Here is a 6,000-nt window from a genome sequence, read left to right as displayed (position 1 = left end):
GACAAGTTGGCTATCTTTGTGACTCGGTTTCTCCATCTGTAGTACAGATGGTATACAACACTGTTAACATAGCTAGTAGATCCTGTCAACTAATGTTCCCTCTAATATTTTTCTCATCCAGGTGTGGAATAAATTTTGTTGGGTGCACTGAGGGATGGGTGGATGTGCACCACCACCGAAAACACATGCTGCTGGCTGTGGGCTCTCTGCTAATCAGCTGGCTGGTGTTTGACTTTCTCCATGGCTGCCCAAGGGCACAGGAAACCCTGCCACTGACTGCAGAGTGATCCGAGGCCTGTCCCGCAGCCTAGAGCATCTCTGCCACCAATCCACATCTAGCTAAGTCGAGGTTCTCAAACTGGGTCAGGACCCCAATGTGGATCAGGAACCCATTTTAATGGGGTCACCAAGGCTGGCATTAGACTTGTGGAGGGCTAGAGCCAAAGGGCTCCTGGATGGGGAGCTATGGTTACATGCTCCCTGCCCAGAGCAGAAACCCTTGGGCAGGTTTGGTTCTTTCTGCCCAGGCTTCTGGTTGAGCTTGGGCGTCGGTGTTCCTGTCCCGCTCTGGGGGCGTGCCGTGATTGTTGTTGTCAGAAGGAGGTCACGGTTTGAGAACTGCTGACCTAGATGATCCAGAAGCTGGCCCAGCTCTGGAAGGCTTTGGGGAGAGACCATGCAAATGACTAAAGGCAAAGCTTGCCTAGGTACATTATTAAGGCCAACTCCTGGGAGAAAGGGCTGCTCTTGCGTAAGACCGGAGCGGCTGTGCGTCATTGGACCGTGGTCCCTGGCATGACACACCCTCCTGTCTAAGCCAGTCACATTCTAGTCACATGGATGGTTGCCCAGAGCGTTTGCCTTGAGACCTTACGTTGGGCGGGTGCCTCTTGTTCTGACGCGTCCCATGACGGCAGGCAAACTCGGGAAGGCTCTCGGCACCTGCTGCCAGAATGCACCTAGCTCTGGAGTGGAACGTGCGGTTGCTCTTAGCAAGTAGCCGCGCTGCTACGCCTCTTCCAGGGCAGAGGTGGGCGAACTGTGAAGGGCCAAGATGGGATTTTGGCTTGGATGCCCGAACGCTTGCAATAATTGGCATGGGACCTTGTAGTGAGCCGGGGAGGGGAGGGCCGCTCACTGACCCCGCGGGGGAAGAACCTCTCTCCGAGCCCTGGTGAGCCGAGCCAGCTCCTGCCCCTTTAATTCCACAGAGGCCCGGGGTGGGTCAGGGAGCATAAAAGCCCATCCCGGGAGCTCAGTAGGGGCCAGCCACCAAAGGAAGCAGAGGCCTGCCTTGAGCTCCCAAGCCAGCAGGGCCCTGAGGACCTGGCAGAGGTCAAGGACTGGCCTGGACAGCCGGGCCCATGCTCCAGAGAGGAGACTTTCTTTACCTTACCCCAGGGTGCAGACTACCAGGACCCCGAGACCCAACAGTCGAACTAGAGCCAGGTAGGTGCCGAGGGGGAGTTAGGAAGTGGCCCTGGGGAAGCCGACAACTGTCAGGCTGACCTTATAACACTTTAAAGTAAGTCGGCGTCGGATCCCCGCTGACCCCAGTGGCTGCCCAGGCAGCCACCGCTAGGGCCCTGGGCTGGGAGGCAGCGGAGTAGGGAGGGCCCACGTTCCCCCTTGCTATCTCATATATTGGGTGGCAGTCTCCCCCTCCCTGCTCATGCATGGGGGACTGTTTGGCTTCCCCGCCCTGCACCAGGGTCTGGACTGCACTAATGCTGGAACTGTGTTTGCATTATGGTCTGCCCTGCCCTCAGGCCCCGGGGGGTTGAAAATCGCCGCTGGACTGTTACTCATAGGCCTGAGCACAGGTCAGGGGCCCAGGACTAAGCCAGCTGGCTTACACGGATGGCATGGGGTCAGGATTTTGTCACCCAGGAAACTAACTCCAAGCTGCTGGGCCCATGGTGGAGTTGGGGGGGGGGGGGGTGGGTGTGTGTGTGTGTGTGTGTGTGTGTGTGTGTGTGTGTGTGTGTGTGTGTGCGCGCGCGCCTGATGCGAGGAGCTGTACACACACGGGACAAAAAGACCGCCCCATCCCAAGGGACTTACAATGTTAATATGTAACTAAATCGCAAATGGGCACCTTGGATTTTCCATGCCTCCCCCTCCAGTACTAACCCAGCCTAAGCCATGTAATCGAATCGGAGCCCAGCAAAAGATGATGGAGTTGCCATGTAGGGGGAAAGAACGACATTTGCCGTGATGTTGAAATCCTAAACCATTCAGCCTGAATAAAAGAAAGAGGTTCAATTACTTGCTAATTAATGGTCTTGATTACTTGAGTCCTGGGCTGCAGAAGCCTCCTGTTGTCAAGGCAGAAAGCGGCCTTGTGTTTCCAAAAGCATCTGTGCTTGCTACCAGGGCCGACTTCAGGAATTAGGGGGCCCTAGGCAGTACTTGGCTGCCCCTGTGCCCGATGGCAGCCGGCTGGGGGGGAGGGGTGATTTTTATCATCTTCAGCAACACACTAATTAAATAGTTTTAAAGCAAATTTTAAATGAAGAACCTGCCGACTAACACAGTCAATTCAGAAACTGACAGTTTCTACTTTGGGCTGGCAAATGGATTTGTTGCCACTTGAATGGCTCTTTCACAGGTTCTGCTAATAGCTCTGGCAGGGTTTTTCACTTTTAAATGAACAAGAACCTCTCCGGAAGAAGCAGAGCCACAGAACAGGGACAGGAAGACACAGGAGGGTGAACATTAAAACCCAGCAGTGCCCCAAATGTTCAGGTGCCCTACGCTGCTGTGTAAGGATAAGGACAGCTCTCTCTGCTACCCCAAAACACCTGTCCACAAGGGAGAGGCTGTATGTTTCCAATGCCAGGTGCCCCAGAGGACGTGAATAGAAACAGGGAATCATTAAGGGTGCACCTACACAGCAGGGCTAAACTCAAAACAAGCTATGCAACTTGAGCTATGCTAATTGCGTTGCCTAAGTCAAAGTAGCTTATTTCGAATGTGGATGCCTCTATACAGCACGTATTTCAACTCCCCTTACTCTTCGTCCAGTGAGGGTTACAGGAGGCAGAGTAAGAAGTCCTCTGACTGGACATAATTCAACATTTTGAAATAACTGCTTGTGTGTAGACCGCACACTTTGTTATTTTGAAATAACGGTGGCGTGTGGACGTACCCTAAGTGGTCCCTCTCCTGCCATCTGTTTCCAGCCCCTGACAAAAAAGATGGTTAAAGATGAAACCTTTTGAAGTTGGCTTTAATATACCGTGAAGTACCTGATATTCTTATCTAAGCAATGGCAAGTGCTGATTGGTTAGCTGCAGTGTGATGCATGTTGATTAGGATTAGGGCTTGAAAATCTAAACTAAGCTTTGACCAAATGCCCCCTTGATAGCTTTCTGGTATAAACTGTCCCGCAAAAAACGATTGGAGTGGATTGGAACTCAGTAGACACTAGTCAGAGATTTTATGAAAAGCATGCTTCAATTTGCATATTTTAAGAGGTTCAGGCTATGTTTACACTGCACGCTTCTTCCGGAAAAAGCTACACAAATTGCGAACCGTAATTTGCATAGCTTTTTCCGCTTCTTTCTTCGGAAGAGGCTTTTCCGACATTTGGCCCGTTTACACTGGGCCAAATATCAGGAAAAAAACCGTTTTTGGAACATCCTTTCTTCCTCATAAAACGAGGTTTACAGGGATGCTGAAAAAACGCATCTGCTCTTCCAGAAAATTTTTTTGGAAGAGCAGACGCATTCCCTGGATGCGACAGAGTATCCCAGAAAAACTCTGCAGTGTAGACATACCTCAGTGAGTGATGCATGTGTATGGGCCCTGGAAGGGAAAGCTGATGGCAGAAGGAACAGGAAGCAGGAAAAGATGGGACCTGTTGTGCAAGGTGCTGTACATTTCAGTGTACTTGGGGTAGTGGGGGTGACAGGAACACCAAGATGCCTCAGTCTTGCACCAGGACCACCCTGAGCGTGGCACTATAGAAACAACGGCCAGAGAGGCCCTGCCCCAAAGAGGAGCTGGTCCTCTAGACGTGATAATGAAAGAAGGGGAAACCGCACAACATTGAGAGCCCACAGATGACTTTGTAATGCTTGGGGGTTGTCTCTGCAGAGGTAGCAGCCGGCCTGGCTCCTGGGAAGGGAGCGTCAGTGCTTAGCTGTCTCCCCTGGGAAGGAGGGGTGTGGGGTGGAGAGCCCCCCGCTTTGTTTGGCCATCTGCCTGCGAGGCATAAAGGTAAAGACCCGGACTCCCGTCTCTGTTCGGATGTTTGGCTCAGCTGTTGGTCTCCTCTGCAGCTTCCTGCCATTGTTTGTGCTTGGGGATTAACCCTGCAAGTAGGCAGGCGCGTGGCGTCCCTGTAGCTGGGAAAGGCGCCAGGACGCGCTGCCGATTGAGAGCCCAACCGGCTCCGGGCTGTGGCCACCAGCCTGCTTTGTGCAATGTGGGAGAACCGGAGCCAGTCGAGCTGCTGTGCTTTGGACACCCGGCTACAGGGCCGGGCCTCGGTGTGCGCTCAGACTTGCAGTGCTAAGGCCACGCCTGGCCAGAGCACAGATCAAAGCTCCTGCTTCTTTCTCCCCTCCAAAGAAGCCGAGTTCAAAGGTTTAGCCAGGGCGTGTATTTGGCAGCGGCTGGTTTCTAGCGTGGGGGAATGCCAACAACAAGGGAAAACCAGCATTTGTGGCCCGCAGCACCCTCAAACCAGCAGCAGCGGCAGAGCCGAGAGAGGTGGCTGTGTGCACATACTAGACTCAAGTCCCAGCAGGGTTAATTTCAGCCCTTCCCAAATGGAGCAGAGGAGCGCCAGGCAGGGCATTCTGGGAGGGATCTCTGGACAAGACCTTAAGACCCCGCCGTCCTGTCTGCTCTGCGGTAGCTTCAAAGCCTCCCTCTTTTGGTCAGTGTAGTGGTTTGCTTTGAGGCCCTTGCCCCAAATTTCCTGCCTGCTTGTGCTAGGTGTCTGTCAGTTCCTCCCCTCCCCTCGAGAGTTAGCTCCGCTTCTCAAGAAAGAACTAGATACGTTCATGGAGGTTAGGTCCATCAATGGTTATTAGCCAGGGTGGGTAGGAACGGTGTCTCTACGAGGGATGTTAAGGACTAGTTGACTATCCGACAAGCAAATGCTAGTAGACATGATAGTCAACTAGTCGCTTCCCCCCACTTGCTGCCTCTATCAGATAGAGGCAGCAAGTGGGGGGAAGAAGAGGGGGATACTTCAAAGTGGCAGTGCCACTTGGAGTCCGGGGTCAGCTGGGAACCCCGGGCTCCATGCAGCACTGCTGCTTTGAAACACCACTGCGGCATTTCAAAGGGGCAGCACCACCCTATCAACTAATCGAATAGTCGATGCAAAAATCCATCGACTATTCGATTAGTCAGTTACACGATACTTAACATCCTTAGTCCCTAGCCTCTGTCAGAGGTGGGAATGGGTGACAGGAGGGGGATTGCTTGGAGATTCCCTGTTGTGTTTGCTCCCTCTGGGGCACCTGGCATTGGCCACTGTCGGCAAGCAGGACACTGGGCTAGATGGACCTTTGGTCTGATCCCATCTGGCCGCTCTGATGTTCTCTGTACTGCTTGTATTGCATATGAAGTGCTGGCAAAGGTACCCGTTTGTGTGACCTCCATGATACAGGCCTTATGGGGAGAAGGCTGAAGACTGAAATCCACGAAGGTTTGCTTGGCAAGCTTCCTGCGCCCTGTGCTGCAGCCCTGCTCTGGAAGGACAGCACGTGGGGTGGGAGAAAGGTGCCCCTAGCATTCCAGATGTGTGGCTAGTTCCGTCTTTGTGCCAGTGCAGTCTGGGCTTTTCGCTGGGCCAACTCCCTTCCCCTCCGGGGGGACCAGTCAATTTCTCTGATGCTGACCCCGACCATCAACTCGTTCCAGCTGTGCCCCTGGCCAGCAATCGGACAGTAACGCCTTTCAACTACAGCTGGATTCTAACTGCGCAACGGGTGGGAAAGACTCTGTATTTCATCCCTCCCCCCCTGCTGCCGTCAGCTA

This window comes from Pelodiscus sinensis, chromosome 22, assembly GCF_052426305.1.
Source record: "Pelodiscus sinensis isolate ZL-2025 chromosome 22, ASM5242630v1, whole genome shotgun sequence".
Lineage (NCBI taxonomy): Eukaryota > Metazoa > Chordata > Testudines > Trionychidae > Pelodiscus > Pelodiscus sinensis.
The sequence above is the reverse complement of the archived record's forward strand: the minus strand, read 5'-3'. Positions refer to the sequence as shown.